This window comes from Musca domestica, unplaced genomic scaffold (assembly GCF_030504385.1).
Source record: "Musca domestica strain aabys unplaced genomic scaffold, Musca_domestica.polishedcontigs.V.1.1 146, whole genome shotgun sequence".
NCBI classification, from domain to species: Eukaryota; Metazoa; Arthropoda; class Insecta; order Diptera; family Muscidae; genus Musca; species Musca domestica.
The window spans coordinates 65,947-85,306 of NW_026712202.1; the positions used below are offsets into that span (position 1 = coordinate 65,947).

The 19,360-nt window shown below is 37.6% G+C and overlaps 1 protein-coding gene across 6 annotated transcripts in view; it reads left to right on the top strand.

Annotated features, from left to right (window-relative positions):
• Positions 1–606: 606 nt before the first annotated feature.
• LOC101891252 (extracellular sulfatase SULF-1 homolog) overlaps positions 607–19,360 on the top strand; it is a 346,652-nt gene continuing 327,898 nt past the window's right edge. For 3 of the 6 annotated variants that reach the window (XM_059119417.1, XM_059119416.1, XM_059119414.1), the window contains exon 1: positions 3,906–4,663. The gene's annotated coding sequence lies outside the window, so the exon portion shown is untranslated. Of the gene's footprint in view, positions 1,051–3,905; positions 4,664–19,360 lie in introns of those variants that run through there. The other 3 variants (XM_059119415.1, XM_059119418.1, XM_059119420.1) reach the window with 2 other exon arrangements.

Below are 19,360 nucleotides of genomic sequence, written 5' to 3' on the forward strand. Positions count from 1 at the left end.
GGGATTTGGTCCGGATCGGTGCTGCTGCGTGTATACGTTGCGTTTCGGATATAAAAAAAAGAAGAAAAATAATAATAACAACAAAAATACCGCGTTATCTAAACGTTCACATAACATGTGAATGGTGGCTTGCCAAAAAATAAAAGAAAGGGGAGTTTCCCCACATAGGGTTCAAGATTTGAAAAAAACAAAACGCTCAAAGAAAGCGAAATAAGCATCCAACTCTCTTCAAACTTCACACATACCAACATTTTTGCTAGCACAAGATCTGTTTTGAAGATGGTATATATTTGCGAACCCCTTCTGGTATCTCACCACGAAGGGTCACAATTTTCAATACTCTTATCTGTCATAACTTGTGAAACAAGTCCGCGATTCTTTACAGCTTTATTCACCGAAGAGTTACGGGTTCCTAGGTCGCACCATTTTGAGTCTCTTAAATAGCCTTGACTATATACTTGACCAAAACATTACGAATCTACGCAATATGTGTTGATCAATATAACCTTGTGTAAACGTTAGATAACAGAATACATACAAATGATTGGGGACACCTAGATCGATTAATAAAAATTTAAAGTAAATTGCAGCAATGAACGTCAAAAAATCTAACACTAGTTCCCATACCCTCATTAAGTGAATACAACAATTGAACTAGTTCATAAATCAAGTGAAGCAGGCGACAACAAAAGAAACCAAAACAATTATTATTTAATTGAATAAAACCTGGCTATGCCGGTTAGTTTATTGTTGTGAAATAATTTTATAGAATTGTTTTGTTCATCCACTCCCAAGTTTTAAGTTCACCGATTCAGTGCAATTAGTTTTTGTGAACATTAAGAAGATCTAACGAGAGAATTCAATTCTCCGGGAGCAAGCGGCGTTATTGTGGCCTGTTTATATTGTTTCGAATGGGATATCTCCTTCGAATAATCATAAGGTTATCAGTTGACAAGGAATTAACAGAATCATCCAATTACGAGCTGATGTTGACATTGCTGATATTGGTATAGATATGGAATTTGTAGCAAATTGAGCTACAACGTGTTGGTAAGTATCTATAAACAATCATTTTTTGTCTGCTTATTGCATCCTCTTATCATATTAGGTTAAGGCGAAAACAACTTAGAGATGGAAAGTGAATTAGGACAATTGTTCTTAATGTTGAGCATTGTATTTCCGAATTAAAACCATGAAACAAACAACGTAAATTCCACATTTAATTAGAGGTCCAAAAATTCATACTCTATGTGTCTCTAAGAGCTGTTAGTCTATGTGGAGGAGGAAAAACTCTGTGTGGTTGGATCACACAATAATTTGGGAGGAAGGCAGCGAGGTTGATCTGTCTGTAATGATCAGACATATTGCAGTTTGGTTTAATGTGGACTTTTCTCAGTGAAGACTTATTTTTCTAAAAAGAGAATCTTGGGCTTTAAAATATATTCTACAATATCAAGGGAAAACAATCGCTTAGCAACCTCTATGCATCGAGTTGGATAAAAACATAAGAATTCATAATATCGATTTAAAGTTTTAATTTTTGCAATTCAAAGGCTATTCAATATACAATGGCTAAACTAAGATTAAATTTGACTAAAAACTAAATTTGTTTTAGCTAACATCCATCCTCTGGTGCGTTATAATGGTAAAAAATATCAACTTATGTTCTGAGAGTTTTTTTGATGGCGGATTTCTTTGCTGTAATTGCACACTTTCTGTATGTAATATTCTCCACCGATCGCACCAATGTTTGACAAAAACTCTTGATTTTCATGCACTGGAAATAGCTGGGAAAAAACACCTTAACTTCACATATTCTGCATTCTATGAGAAAATTTTGTACCACCGAGAAAAATTGAATTTTGCGATTGCAAGTATAGAGAATTCTACAGGCTTTAATAAAAGAAATACTGAATTAACAATTGTATTTAATTCATGAGTCGCAATACTTTTTACTCAAACCTCTACTTTTGAACGAAGCATTTTTTTATTAACCCAAGGTCTGGTGAGAATATGGTATCTCCTCCACAAGGGGTTAAAATTTTGAATATTTATGAGGGTCATAAAACTCGAAATTAACATCCGATTCTATTCAGACTTGGTATATATCAATATTTCCATCAACACAATATCGGTTATAAAGACGGTAGAAATCGCACCATTTCTTCTGGTACCTCCGCACATGGGGTTCACGATTTTTGAAAAACAAAATGCTCAAAGAAAGCGTGATAAGCATCGAAATCTCTTCAAATTTCACCCATTTAAATATTTTTGCTAACGCAAGATCTGTAGTGAAGATAGTATATACAGGGTGAGATAAAAAAATGCAACAAAGTCAAACGCCATAATTTTCACATTTTTTTTAATTTATTGAATGAAGTAAAAAATGTCGGAAATAGCATCGAATTTTAGCATAAGTTTAGATTTATTCGAATTAGATTTGGCACGAATTATGGCCTACAAACGGCCAATGAAACCGTCACCCGCTGCCCGAATGTTGCTCTGCGGTATTTTGGTCCATTCCGGAGATTTTGGTGGCCATTGTGGCTGGAAATGAAGCGAGGAACTTCGTTTTGCAACCATTCTTGGGTGGTGCGTACTGAGTGCAATGCTGCTGAGTCCTGTTGGAATGTCCAAGGTCTGCGGCCACCCTCCAGAATATTTTCGCGATAATATTCGGCATTCATCATGATGCCACGGTCGATTAATACGAGCGTAGGGCGACCATTGGCTGTTATGGCGGCCCACACCATGGTGATGGCCGGCGCTTGAGTTCTGGTGGCCAACCGAAGGTGCATATTTTCAGTTGACCTCTTTGGCAAGTAGACACGATAATTTTGTTTGTTTACAAACTGCTGGACAACGAATGTTTTCCCATCGGAGAAAAGCAAATTCACTTCACTTCACTTCCTTGACGTCGTGTTACGCTACCAGTATCACGGTCATGAGCGATGGTACGAGACACAAAAGATTTATTCACGTTTAAATGCTGGAGTGCTCTAACGATAGCCACTTTTGGGTTTCCTGCCAAATATAAAGTAATCACAATATCACGCTTAAATTCCATCACAAATGACATTTTTTCTGGAAAATTCTCACAAAAATTCTTTTGCACCCTTGTAAACAATATAATGAGTTGTCACTGGAATAATTTTAACAGCTTTCGGACGAGTGGCTTAGAAATGACAGCAGTCTGAAGTTGGTTGCAGTTTTTTCATCTCACCCTGAATCTTCCAACCCCTTCGGGTACCTTAACCACAAAGGGTCACAATTTCCAGAGGAAATTGAACCTCCCCCATAAAGGGTCAAAAGTTTGAATAATCATAACTATTTTACTTGTTTTTACCAATTTCGATCAAGACCGACTTTGGAGATAAGCAAATGTGGGTACACTCCATCTCGTGATTTTATGCAGATCATGTGTGTTTACACATTATTGGGTTTCCAATGAATATTTTTATGGGTTACAAATGAAATGGAAAAATTAATATACCCTTTTTATTCAGATGGGGTGCCTAGAATGTTAGCTTTTTTATTGTGAAGGGATGTAACTCCTCTCTTATTTTTAAAAATTGATAAATTTACTGCTCTATGAATATTTTTCTATAACAGCAACATCTAGTTGAAAACATCGACAATTTCCAGGCAATACGGTTTATATCATGGCTAATTATAGTTTAGACACACATCCCACCATATAGTTGGCAACGCTGTGTAAAACAAGGAAACTCTCCACCATTACTTCGTCTCTCCAAAAACCTCAACTCTTGTGTTATTGTCTCCACTTTGTTTTCCTATTTGAACAAATTTATCGATAACACAGTTAAAACCACAAAACATCGATACCTGTTAGTAAATCGAAACCGCTTTACTAACCTATCTTCGAGTGTTTTTTTTGAAAACAAAAACAACAGCGGCAGCCGTAGTCGCAGCAGCAGCAAAAACATCTCTCAGTTTCCACTGGCCGATGTGCTGCCGTTTGTTACTTTACTTGTGTTCCACTTTCAATAGTGTTTGGTTTCTTGCGAGTAACGGACGTATCGTATCGGCAAATCGGAGTAATTATTATTAAATGTTTATCATTGAAATTGTTTAATAACGAAATACGACATTCGAGTTGCATTTTTTTGTTGTGCTGCATTAATTGGTTCACCAGCAAAGAACCTACTGAAGAAGTCATTTTGCATTGTGCGGCGGAGTGCGGGATTTGGTCAGGATCGGTGCTGCTGCGTGTATACGTTGCGTTTCGGATATAAAAAAAAGAAGAAAAATAATAATAACAACAAAAATACCGCGTTATCTAAACGTTCACATAACATGTGAATGGTGGCTTGCCAAAAAATAAAAGAAAGGGGAGTTTGAAGAGTGAGTGTAAAATTTTCGGGTTCTCCTCCCCCTCTCAAAAAAAAAAAAAAAAAGCAATCGACCAATCATACATCAATTTTTTAAAGTGGAAGACGACAACAATAATTTTAATATTGTCTGTGGCAGTGGCATTGAAAAAAATATCACAAAAAAAGAATAAAAATATCATCGAATAAAAAATAAAGAATAAATAAAAATAATAAAAAAAAGTGATTTAAAACAAATAAAGCAAACCTCGTTCGATAAAAAAAGAAGTCTATCATCAACGCATCACAAGTTGCATTGCTGGAAATTTGAGGTAATTTGTGTGTGTGTGTGTTTTTGTGATTTTCAAGCAAGCAAAAACAGCAACAAAAACTCCAAAAAAAACTTATCTGCATTATACACCAAATAATAACAACAACAAAACCGACGACCACCTTAAGTTTGAATCACGTTGTTTTTATTATTGTTGTTACTTTTTTTCATTGTTTGTTTTGGTTTTGCCTTTTTTGCTGTTTTATTTTTGTGTGTTTTTATTTTCCCATTCTTATTTTTCTTTCCTGCTTGTTGTCGCTTCCTCAAACCTCAACAATGAATGTTTGTATGATCGAACGAACGACTGAACGACCGACCGGCCAAGTTGGCTTTATTTGTTTGTACAAAACAAAAACAAAAAAGCCAAACAACAACAGAATAAGTGTAGAAAACAACAAACAAATTAAACTACAAGAAAAACAAAGAAATCATACATAAGCGCTAAAACCGGTATCAAAGGATGTTAAATTTGAACCAAACTGAGGTGGAAAAAAAAAAAAAAAAACAAAACCGAATGTATAGTGACCTACGTAAAACGTCTTCCCTATAACAAGGAGTGGTCGAAAGGGTTTTGAGAGCTAAGTAAACTTTCGACAGGTTCATTCAAGTGTTGGGCATGTAGAAGTTTAAATTTATTATTGTTTATAACTTATTGTTTAGATGTTTAAGGAACCATAATTTGCAGTGAATGATTGGGCGCCATATCAGGATTATAGTGGGGCTGCCATGAATAATTGGTTGTTGCTATTACTATTATTTACGTAATGTCATTATACCCTCAGCCATATGGCTAAAAAGGGTATACAGGGTGAGATAAAAAAACTTGCTTGAGGTGATCGACACTTTGATATTTTTTAGTGCCAACCTTGCTTTTTAAAATACTCCAGACACAATAGTCCAATGGATTGGTATCCGGAGATTTTGGTGGCGAAGTGCGCTGGAAATGAAGCGAGGAACTTCATTTAGTAACCATTCTTGGGTGGCGCGTGCTGAGTCATGCCGGAATGTCCAAGGCCTGCGGCCAAAATGTTTGCATGCCCAAGGCTTTAATACACCCTCCAGAATATTTTCGCGATAATATTCGACATTTTTTATCATGTCACGGTCGATTAATACGAGCGGAGAGCGACCATCGGATGTTATGGCGGCCCACACCATCACCATGGCCGGCACTTAAGTTCTGGTGGCCAACCGAAGGTTCACATTTTCAGCTAACCTCTTTGGCAAGTAAACATAATCATTTTGTTTGTTTACAAACTGCTGGACAACGAATGTTTTCTCATCGGAGAAAACCAAAGCAACTCTTTAGCTCTTTTGAGTCTATTTTCTTTCTGTTGCGGTGTAAGATCTTGCACTTTTTGGAATTTCAATGACTTTACCCCGAGCTCATTTTTCAATTTTTGCCGAATATAAAATTGCGACATGTTCAGCTCACGAGCCATTTTTCGACCTCTGCGACGCCGGTTTCGATCAAGCCGCTTCATTACTTTTCGAACCATTTCTGCTGATGTTGCTGTTTTCTTCCGTCCACTTCCTTGATGTCGGGCTACGCTACCAGCCACTTGTGGTTTTCCAGTCAAAGATAAAGAAATCACACTATCACGCCTGAATTCCATCACGAATAACTAATTAATAATTTTTTCTGTAAAATTCTCACCAAAATGCTTTTGTACGATTGTAAACAATATAAAGAGCTGTCACTGGAATAGTTTTAACAGCTGTCGGACGAGTGGCTTAGAAATGACAGCAGTCTAAAGTTGGTTGCAGTTTTTTCATCTCACTCTGTACTTCCATCAACACAAGATCCGTTATTAGATGGTAGAGATCGGACCATTCCTTCTGATACATCCCCACAAAGGATCAACGTTTTTAGTAACCAAACCGATTGTAAAATCCGAATTAAGCATACATACATACTCACATCCCATTATCTCTACTAACACAAGATTCGCTGTGAAGATGGTCCACTCCTTCTGGTCCATTCCACCTCAATTCGACACCGAGTTCAGCCAATTGGTGTCTCTAAATCCACTAAGCAGCGATTTTTTTGATGGAAGTTTTGCATCTTTATCCATACAAAGGATACCGAAGGAAGTTCGTTAATTGGGTGTTGGAAAGATAACCTGAAAATGCTGATTTTGCCGATAAAATCATTTTCTGTGGCGAGGTACATTTCCACCTTGATGGCCTCGTCAATAGATAGAATTGTCGCATTTGGTTGGAGAAAATCCTCAAGTGGTGAGAAGCAAATGCATCCTAACTGTGTGGTGTAGATTTTGAGCTGGAGCAATCATTGAACCTTTTTCTTATGAAAGTGAGGCAAGTCAAGCACAAACAATCAATTGTATTCGGTATCGCGAATACGGAATGGAGGGCACATGTCATACAGCCAGATAAATAATTCAATTGCTGCATCATTTTCCGGCCGTGTTATTTCGCATTTTGGAGATCAGGGGCTGGATTCTTGTTCTATGAAAATATGAAATGAAAAACATTTCTTTTTATATAATATTCCTTATGACATTTGTTTTCTTTATAATATTTTTCATTTCACATCTCCATAAAACGAGAATTGAGGCACAGAATTGGTTGCCTGGATCGTCCGATTTTAAACCTTCAGATTTTTTTGGGGTTACGCGAGTAAGCCGACGACGAATCAATCCTTAAAATAGGAAAGCATTCAAAGTTGTATTAAAAGATCGTGTGTGTACTAGCAAAGTCGCGGCGGCCATCTGCACGGCATCCATACCAAACCTCATTCTGACAACTTTACAATATTTAAGTGGCCCAAGGACGTGCCCTATTGAAATTGGTGGAAATCGGTTCAAATTTAAATATAGCTCTCATATATATCTTCTACCGATTTTGGGTTAATTGTGCATCAAGAGACAAATATCAGCCCAAATGAGCTGCATTTTGACTGAATGCAGTCTAGAAGCAGTTGCATAAAATTTGTTGAAAATAGACTCTGATATAGCTATAGCTCCCATATATATGTTGTATCCGATTTTGGGTTTTTAGTCCCTCACATGCGTAATATGTACTCCACAACAATGATCGTTGGTACCAGATGTCAGATACAGCTCAAAATAATTTGTCAAATTCGCTTCAGATTTGGATATAGCTTCCATATATACTTTCATTCGATTTGATTTTTTTTTCTACACCAAATGGCTAATATCAACCAAAATGGACTGAATTTTGGCACTTCCGACGAAATTCAGCCTAAAAGCAAGAGTTTCAAATATTGGTGAACAACTGTTCAGATGTAGCTATAGCTCCCATATATATGTTCAATCCTATTTTGTGTTTAAGTCCGTCACTTGTGTTATATGCAATGCACAACAAGGATATTTGACACCGGACAGCTTGAAAATACGTCTGGAAATTTTATCGAGATCGATTCAGATTTTTATATAGTTTCGATATACATATTCATCCGATTTTAGGTTCTTGTCGTCCACCATATATGTCATATCAGGACCAATTGGTTAGATTTTTCATTATTCGTTCGAATTGTTTTTATTTGGTGAACCCCGGTCCGGTATATCTATTGCTCCAATAAATATTTTTTAATAAAATTCTTATCGAAGTCATATCATGCACTATAGAGCAATGTTTTTTGGTACGAGTTAAATTTCTTGAAAATCGATTTAGAGTTGGATATAGTTCGCAAATTGGGACTACTCTAAAGCCATGATACGCATTCAAATAAGATTCATAGTTGGTATGATCTACTTCACATAAATTCCGAATAGAAACTTTTTTTGTTACGGGAGCTCGGCTAAATACGCATAGTCGTGTAGGGTATTATATTGTTGCCCCTGTCCGACTTTTTGACCTTTCCTTGCTTATTTTTGATTGCAATAAATTAATAGTCCAAAAGTAGATTTTTGTAGAGAATAAAACATTTTTACTCTCGATTACGTATTCATCGGAAAACCCTTTCCGACACTATCCTATATATTGCACAAAATATTTGGAACTCCAGATACTGGCTATTTTATATATGCCGAAGTCAAATGTTTGGCAAAAACAAGTGTAGGGTACACAAAAAAAAAAAAAAAACTAAACAAACATGACACAACCACACATTCACTTACCGCACTTACCTAAATTTTGTTTACTTTTTTTATGGCTAAGTAAATGTGCGTGGTAACACAATTGTTGTTGTTAGTTTTATCGTTGTTGTTGTCGTATGGTTTTATGGTCACTTTACCTTATTCTCGTGAGTACGCATAATAAGAGCATACGCGTGTTATCTGCTTGTATTTGATTTTTGCATAACTCTTTTTCTTTCTTTTTTTATATTCGCCCAAACAAACAACAAAAATCGCAGCATGTGCTTTACGTAGTAAGTGAACGAGCGTGGTGGTGCTGCTGCTTCACTTGTAAAGCTAGAATTCGTTCAGGGTAATGACATGTAAGGAGGGGAAAAAAATCAAAAATTCAATAGAGCGCGCAAATGGTTAGAATGGATTAGGCAGGTGTGTAATGATTAATCAAATGTTCTAAATTAAATTTACTCTACAACCTACAGCTATTATTGGAAGTTTATTGAATGATTTACGAGGAGAAAGAGAGAACAATCTGTCTGCATTGAGTTTTCTTCAATTAAAATATATCGGTGACAAAATCTGTCATTCGAACAGGTTATAGAGCCTAGTTGACATATTATGTTAGAGTCATATGTAAAACGTGTTTTGATTTATTTTGTACCAAATTGAGAAGCTTTAGAGTATTTTATAAAAAAATATGTTTATGGTATATATATATATATATGTTTGTGTAGTAAAGTATAGAGTCTTTTAGTTGAAAAATTGTTGGGAGCGCTTAAAAGTTCTTTTAGGCGATTGCACCTAGTATACGTTTTTATACCCTACACTACATAGTGGTAAGGGTATTATGTCTTTGTGCATTTGGAGAAGGAAGCGAAATAGACCCACAGTTACTATTGAGGATCTTCATATATTCAACCGATATCGGGTTAATTGTGCACTAAATGACCTGAATGAGCTCGGAAATACCTTTGACAAATTTTATCGAGATTAGGTAAGATTTGGATATAGCTTTCATATACAGGGTGAGATAATAAAAAACTGCAACAAAGTCAAGGCCATAATTTTTACATTTTTTAATTTTATTGAATGAAAGCAACAAATGTCGGAAATAGCATCAACTTTTGGAATAAGTTTAGATTTGTTTGAATTGGTCACCTTTGGCACGAATTATGGCATTCAAATGGCCAATGAAACCGTCGCACGCTGCCCGAATGTTGCTCTGCGGTATTTTGGGCCATTTTCGGCGAAGCGCTTGCTTGAGGTGATCGACACTTTGGTATTTTTTTAGTGCCAACCTTGCTTTCCAAAATACTCCAGACAAATAGTCCAACGGATTGGTATCCGGAGATTTTGGTGGCCATTGTGTGCTGGAAAAACGAGGAACCTCATTTTGTAAACATTCTTGGGTGACGCGTGCTGAGTGTGATGGTGCTGAGTAATGTTGACATGTCTAAGGCCTGCGGCCAAAATGTTTGCGTGCCCAAGGCTTTAATACACCCTCCAGAATATTTTCGCGATAATATTCGACATTTATTCTGATGCCACGGTCGATTAATACGAGCGGAGAGCGATCATCGGCTGTTATGGCGACCCACACCATCACCATGGCCGGCGCTTGAGTTCTGGTGGCCAACCGAAGGTGCACATTTTCAACTGACCTTTTTGGCAAGTAAACACGATCATTTTGTTTCTTTAAAAACTGCTGGACAACAAATGTTTTCTCATTGGCGAAACTCAAATTCGACAGTTCACCACTTTCGGCCAAGCGAAGCAACTCTTCAGCTCTTTTGAGTCTATTTTATTCCTACTGCGGTATAAGTTCTTGCACTTTTTAGGAATTTCAATGGCTTTACCCCAGCTTATTTTTCAATATTTGCCGAATGGAATATTGCGTTATGTTCAGCTCATGAGCCATTTTTCGGCCACTGCGACGCGGGGGGTTTCGATCAAGTCGCTTCATTACTTTTCGAACCATTTCTGCTGATATTGCTGTTTTCTTCCGTCCACTTCCTTGACGTCAGGCTACGTTACTAGTATCACGGTAACGAGCGATGGTACGAGACACAAAAGATTTATTCACATTTAAATGCTGGAGTGCTATAACGATAGCCACCTGTGGTTTTCCAGCCAAATATAAAGAAATCACACTATCACGCTTCAATTCCATCACGAATAACTTTTTTTCTGGAAAACTCTCACCAAAATGCTTTTGTACGCTTGTAAATAATATAATGAGCTGTCACTGGAATAATTTTAACAGCTGTCGGACGAGTGGCTTAGAAATGACAGCAGTCTGAAGTTGGTTGTAGTTTTTTCATCTCACCCTGTATATTCTTAATCCGATTTTAGGTTTATTGTGCAAATAAATTAGCCATTATTTGCCCAAATGGAGTTTGATGTCAACCGCTCATTATGTCAGTCTCGTATGACGAATTTATATCTGCTTTAGTACTATAGCACTTCTGATTGTTTGTATTCAAGTGTGTATTTTGCCGGAGTTCGCAAACATTCTTTGTCATTGCGCTTTAATCTTATCGGAAAACGAGTGACGCAATTTGTTGTGATTGCATTTTTTAGACGACTCCTAGCTATATTAGGTGGCATGTAGAAAAAATTACTCAAATTGATTTAAGCTTTTCCAATCGAGAGGCTTTGCAACAGACATTTCTTCAATCACGGTGCTTCAACTGAGACACTTGGCCTCAACAATTTGATGCATGACGATCTCTTTGACGTCTGAAGATTGGGTAACTCTAAATATATAGTGGTAAAACAAATCAAAAATGTAACCCTTCCATGAGAAACACCCTATTTCACTCTATGGGTTTGGATATATCAAGTGTCACAAATATTATATGCCCGTTCTCAGGGAAATATATGGAAATAGTAGGGTTGTTTGTGTTTGAAGAGCAGTAGGACTTTTTAGAGAAAGAAGAACCGGGTCTTATTACTAAAAACCAGAGCTCAGAAATACTCACTCGAGTAAGAGCGGAAGTACTCCTCAGAGAGAAAAGTAATCGAGTATACTCTATTTTATTATGCCACTCGATTAAGAACGAACAACTCTTTTTGGCTCCTTTTCGAGTGGGAGTAAAATTCGATTCAAATCTAGCAGATTTTACGTTTGCTCCTTTTACTACTTTACTCTTTTAGTTTTTGTTATTTCGATGTTTTATTCGTAACATACAGCTACAAACGAAACAAGAACAAATACGTTGAAGATCTATGGATTTCCCACTGGAACTTGATGTTTTTTTCGTAGAAGACACGTAGTAGTAGTAGGTTTCCTCATAGAAAAGTAGTAGGGCTTCCCAAAGAAGAGTAGTAGGGTTTCCCTTAGTATTCAGGAGTCTACTCATACAAGAACTGAATGCCTTCTCATATAACGGCCTTTCTATAGAAGACAAGTAGTTTTTCTTATTGACGACAATATGCTATTCTCTGAAAAAGGTACCTTCCTCATAATATATGTGCTCATATATCAGATTATATTTTTACTTAAGACTAGATTGGGGCAAGCGAAGAGAGTTGCAGTTTTTGAATCCCCCAATTTAGATATCTTCTAATTAAATTGTTATATCCGACGCCACACTGTGCATTTATTTGTAACAGACAAAAAGAAACGCAATAGACCCACAGTTCCTTTTGATGATCTTCATAGAATCACATGATAAAATGTGTTGGAAATGGGTTGAAATTAGCGACAGGGTGAGATAAAAAAACTGCAACAAGATTAAACGCCATATATTTTACATTTTTTTTAATTTTGTTGAATGGAAGCAAAAAAATTAGGAAATAGCATCAAATTTTAGAATAAGTTTAGATTTTTCCGAATTGGTCACCTTTGGCACGAATTATGGCCTTCAAACGGCCAATATAACCGTCACACGCTGTCCCAATGTTGCTCTGCGGTGTTTTGGCCCATTCCCGGCGAAGCGCTTGCTTGAGGTGATCGATACTTTGGTATTTTTTAGTGCCAACCTTGCTTTCCAAAATACTCCAGACACAATAGTCCAACGGATTGGTATCCGTAGATTTTGGTGGCCATTGTGCGCTGGAAATGAAGGTGCATTTATTCTGATGCCACGGTCGATTAAGCGACCATCGGCTGTTATGGCGACCTACACCATCACTATGGCCGGCTCTTGAGTTCTGGTGGCCAACCGAAGGTGCACATTTTCAGCTGACCTCTTTATCAAGTAAACACGATGATTTTGTTTATTTACAAACTGCTGGACAACGAATGTTTTTTTTTTATCGTAGAAAACCAAATTCGGCAGTTCACCACTTTCGGCCAAGCGAAGAAACTCTTTAGCTCTTTTGAGTCTATTATGTTTCGGTGTAGGTTCTTGCACTTTTTGGAATTTCAATGGCTTTACCCCGAGCTTATTTTTCAATATTTGCCGAATGAAATATTGCGATATGTGCAGCTCACGAGCCATTTTTCGGCAACTGCGACGCGGGTTTCGATGAAGTCGTTTCTTTACTTTTCTGCTGATGTTGCTGTTTTCTTCTGCCCAAATTCCTGACGTCGGGCTACGCTACCAGTACCACGGTAATGAGCGATGGTAAAGACACAAAAGATTTATTCACATTTAAATGCTGAAGTGCTCTAAGGATAGCCACTTGTGGTTTTCCAGCCAAATATAAAGAAATCACACTATCACGCTTGAATTCCATCGCGAATAACTTTTTTTCTGGAAAATTCTCACCAAAATGCTTTTGTACGCTTGTAAACAATATAATGAGCTGTCACTGGAATAATTTTAACAGCTGTCGGACGAGTGGCTTAGAAATGACAGCAGTCCGAAGTTGGGTTGCAGTTTTTTCCTCTCACCCTGTATAGCTCCCATATATAAGTTTCATGCAATTTGGAGTTTAAGTCCCGCATATTCGTAATATGCAGTCCACAATAATGATATTTTGTACCAGATATCAGATACAGCTCCGAAATACCTCTGCCTGATCGGTTCAGATTTGGATATAGCTCCCATATATATGTTCGTTCAAATTCAAGTATATTGTTCGCCAAATGTGTAATGTTAGCCCAAATGGGATGCAAAATTTCGGCTCTGGTATAGCTCCCATATATATGTTTCATCCGTCTTTATATCTAAGTCACTCAAGGCCGTATTATATACTTCATAACAAGAATTTCCTGTACAATATATTGGGTACATCCCAAAAGTACCTTGTCCAATTTTTGCTTTTATTGTGTATGTTTCACAGGGAAATCGAGAGAGTAAATCTTCTCTCTCGGTAAACATCGTGTGTGTTAATTCTTGGCGAAATGGAAAATCATGAAACCAAGCGTCCCGACCTCGTACTTCATTGGAAACTGAAAAGCTAGTGTCTGTCTGCACGCCAAATTTTGTTGGTGGTGTTGAATTAAACGATCGATGGTGAGTTTTATACACAAAACTATGATTGTGTGCTAGGTGTGGTGAATTTCCCTTGGGCAGTATGTTGGCGGGCGCTACTTTAATTTGATGAAAACACTATATCAAGGACGCTATATATGTCGTTAAAAGTCATAACATGCACTCTACAGCAACAATTTTGGTCACATGCAACATAAATTCACACACAGTCAAGTTTAGTGGAAATCGATTAAGATATAGCTTTTATAGGTTGGTTTTATCATACTTAAAATTTAAACCGGTTTAGCCTAAATACGCACGTTTACTTGCTACAGGTAAATGTACTAAGTATTAAAAGTAGTGTCGGCACCGCCCGACTTTTGTCTTTCCTTACTGGTTTTTTATTGGTTTTGAATGTGAGTGTGGAGGGAAATACCGTGTCTACCTCACGGCCCTAGATTCTATTCTCTTCGTATTTCCGGAAGTCGCTTCTGTTAGAAGACGCTAAATCCTTCTCATAAAATACCAGAAGGTCCTCTGTTAGAAGACGATGATCAAGTCTTTCCATCGAAGATAAGAATATTTTCTCATCAAAGAGCCTAAGTTCCTTTTATCCAATAGCAGAACTTTCTCTCAACAGAGAGCCAAAACTCTTCTCATCGAAGATCCGTGTCCCTCATCGTTAATTGTTGAGTTTATCATAAAATAAATTTTTTTCCTACCACTTCAAAATTATCAATTATGAACTGAATCACAACTAGGAAATTCCTAAGAAATTCTTAAAACAAGAACAACACATAATTTTGAACATCTGCTTGGCGCTGAAATAAAATATGTAAATGATTTGATTGCGAATAGAGAAATGAAGTTCGGCGATAAGCTTTATAGTTTTTCTAGTCAAGAAATCGATACCCAATAAATGTGTCTTTCATCATCACTATCAGCATCGCCAGTGCTATCAATAAAAATTCAATATATGTATGTAAGCTCGGCGGTTTTGTTGTATTTCAGAAGAAGCGCGCGAAATACCGAATGTTTGTTGTGGTGATGCTGATGGGGTAGTGTGTTGCTCGGTCTGGCTGATATTTCAGTGTGCGGTCTACTGGCTGTCATATTATTTTTGCAATAATTTTTATTTATTTGGTTTTTTTGTTTTTGTTTTAAATTAAATGAAATTCTCGCAATTCGACAGGCGATGATTGGTTCCATATATTTATATGTATGTATGTAGGTACACTCATGTGTTCATATATCGAAAAGTATTGTGGGAAATACTTGAGTCTGTACGATTGTGTGTGACCGACCATGTGTACGTTTGGTCATGTGAATGTTAGGAGGAGTGAAGAGGAAAGGCATTTGATCTTAATTGCTGTTAGACGTTGTTGTCGTCGAAATGTCTAAGTTAATTTCTTGTTTATTTTTTCGAAAAAAAAGCCAACATCTGACCCTGATTTTGTTGTGGCTGTTGCTTGGGTTATTTTCTGACTCAACACTTCGGCAAATAGAATGTTGGGGCAATAAGAAATTTAAAAAAATAACAACAATAATAATTTTGATATGTAATTTTTAATAATCTATAGAAATTTCCAGCTGATAAATAATACGTAGTTACGATTAGAGAGATTATCAAAATTAAATACTCAAACAAAAGCCTTTCAATGTACATCTATCTAATGATTGATGGAAGTTCCAAAATAAATATTTTGAAGCTATTTTTAGGTTTTGAAAATAAATATATTTTGGGGCTTTAGGTTATCGTAATGTTGTTGTGGCGAATGTAAACAAAACAACTGGTTGGCAGTCATTTTTCTGACAATGCCCCTCAACTGGGGGCTTCTATGTAGGTCGCAATGAAGTTGATAAAGGAGGGTGTGACAATGGGATTAAGACTTTCCTCAAAACTGCAAAGAGTAATGTCAGCATGGATTAAAATATTATTCACATGAAACAATCACCAAATCTAATCGGATGTCTATGAGATAACGTAGTGGTCTTCTGTGAGTCGTCCTAGGGCATTTTATAAGAAGAAGATGTTCCGAAAAAACTCGATCGAATTTGTTCAATGGGTGAAACTCACTCACGAATCAGAACGAGTGCGTCTTCTACAAGAAGACCTTTGGGTCTTTTATGAGAAGACCTTCTATCTAGGTCTTCTATGAGAAGACCTTCTACCTAGGTCTTCTATGAGAAGACCTACTATCTAGGTCTTCTATGAGAAGACTTTCTATCTAGGGCTTCTATGAGAAGTCCTTTTATCTAGTTCTTCTATGAGAAGACCTTCTATTTAGGTCTTCTCTAGAAGAGAGAATGAGAAGACCTCTAGGTCTTCAATGAGAAGACCTCTTGGTCTTCTATACGAAGACCTCTGGGTCTTCTATACGAAGTCCTCTGGATCTTCTATACGAAGTCCTCTGGATCTTCTATACGAAGTCCTCTGGGTCTTCTATACGAAGACCTCTGGGTCTTCTATACGAAGACCTCTGGGTCTTCTATACGAAGACCTCTTGGTCTTCTAAAGGAAGACCTCACGGTCTTCTAAAGCAAGACCTCACGGTCTACTAAAGGAAGACCTCACGGTCTTCTAAAGGAAGACCTCTTGGTCTTCTAAAGGAAGACCTCTTGGTCTTCTAAACGAAGACCTCTTGGTCTTCTAAACAAAGTCCTCTTGGTCTTCTATGTGAACACCTTCGGGTCTACTATGAGAAGACCTTCGGGTCTTCTATACGAAGACCTCTTCATTTTCTGTACGAAGACCTGATGGTCTTCTATACGAAGACTTCTTGGTCTTCTATACCAAGACCTCTTGGGTCTCCTATGCGAAGACCTCTTGGTCTTCTATGCGAAGACCTCTTCGTCGTCTGTACGAAGACCTCTTGGTCTTCTATACCAGAAACTCTTGGTCTTCTATGCGAAGGCCTCTTGTCGTTCTCTATAAACACCTCTTGGTCTTCTATGCGAAGACTTCTTGGTCTTCTATACGAAGACCTCTTATCCTTCTCTATAAAGACCTCTTGGTCTTGTATACTAAGACCGCTTGGCCTTCTATACGAAGACCTCTTGGTATTCTATAGAAAGATATCTTGGTCTTCTATACGAGAACCTCTTTGTCTTCTATGCGAAGAACTCTTGTCCTTCTCTTTAAAGACCTCTGGGTCTGGGTCTTGTCTTATATACGAATACCTCTTGGTATTCTATAGAAAGATATCTTGGTCTTCTACAAGAAGACCTGTTGGTTATAAGAAAAATACTTTGGATTTTTATTAGAAGACCTCTCTGGACTTTTATTAGAAGACATCTTTGGTCTTCTACAAAGAATTCTTCTATGATCTTCTTCGGCTCTTCTAAGAGAAGACCTTCAGCTCTTCTGTGAAAAAACCTTCGGCCCTTCTAAGGGTAGACATTCGGACCTTCTATAAGAAGACCTACGGCTCTTCTATGAGAAGACCTTCGGCTCTTCTATGGGAAGACCTTCGGCTCTTCTGTTAAAAGGCCTTACGCCCTTTTATGAGAAGACCTTAAGCTCTTCTATGAGAAGACCATAAAATCTCTTCTATGGAAAGAAATTAACCTCTTCTATGAGAAGACCCTTGGCTCAGCTATGAACAGACCTCTAGGTCTTCTATTAGAAGACCCGTAGCTCTTCTATGAGAAGACCTCCAGCTCTTCTATGCGTAGACCTCAAGCTCTTCTATGCGAAGACCTCCTGCTCTTATTGGCCATATTGGCCTCTTTTTATAAGCTCTGTGGGGCTTCTAATTATGTCGCAATGCAGTTCAGCTAGAACATATCTTACTGTTTCCCTTCCGGCCAACAAAATTTAGTCATTCGTAAGTTCTAATCTCTCTCTATGTAGTGACAACCCATTGAAATTTATCCAACTAAATCATTTCTAAATCCCGCTATATTTTTATCTTTACTTCGCTTAATCCACCCATAGTTCATTACACATTTTGCTGCATTCATCCATCTACAGAGGACACACACATTCGCACACAAACATAGAGTGGCAGAGTGGCACAAAAACTACATGGAGATGACACATTTTGATATGACCTTCGAATGCATTCAACTAAAATTAACTTCATTTTAGTTCTTCTCTGCGATTTTCTTTCTTTTATTTTTTTGCAATGCCACACACAAAGATAACAGCAGCAACGACGGCAGCTTCGAAACGTTGGCTAACATAAATTATTCCAGTTTCTAGGATGTGTGTTTGGGTGAGGAGAGGGATGGGGGGGAATACATGATGAACATTTCCTACAATACGGCGGACCACACAGCTTCCAAGCACATATATACCCCACCCAGCCAGCACGAAGCAGATGAAGACTAATAAGAAAGCATAGTTTCAATGAGCCGCACAAAATGCAAATTCCCCTCAACCTAGCCACCTCACCACCCTCCATCCATCACTTCTTCACTCCCCCACTTGGCTTTCCCCCACCCCATACTACTCAATCGTATAATTTACATAATTCCAAGTCGTATTCACAAATAATCGCTTTGCAAATTATGCACCACTTTAAATTATACACTTAACCCCCTTTTTGCAGTGGGTGCCCGCCCTTGCCCTCCATCCAGCCATCATTTCTGTGCTCTAACGTACGTTTAATTTGAACTAGGGGAGAAGGCGAAACCAAAGTCGTAAAGTTAAACGAATTGAAACTGTGCTGATGATGCTGCTGCCGCTCAAATTGGTAACAACGCCCAATTTATAAATGCCGATTATAATGAAGAAGAAGATGATGATGATGACGACTAGGACGACAACGACGACGGTGGTGCTGATGATTTTGAAAATGTTGTAGGCGTTATTTGTTTCGAAGCGGCATTTTTATTGTAGTGTCACAACTGTGACAAAGTAACCGCACCATGTCGCATCAGATTGCAGCGGTGCGGCGGCACACACACTCAGGCCAGCTTCAATTTCATTGACATTGTAGTGGCATAAGTTTTGTGTTTTTTTGTTTTTGGATCTCGGGTTGTTAATTATATTTATGTGGAACGAGATGAGGTGCGATATCGAGTTGGAGACTTACTCTGGCATAAAAGATGGAAAGGTCTTCTCATATACAAACTGTGAAGGGATAATTATATTGAGTATGAGAATACTATATTTTATAAGAGAGCAGATGGTCCTTCGATAGAGACAACGAGGTTTTTGACAAGTTCTTCTCATTGTGTTCTATTCAGACCCCCGGGATTTTCTCATCCGATTTAAACAGCCCTTCAAACTTAGCATCCTTCTGAGTCCATCATATATTGTCAAAAAATTTC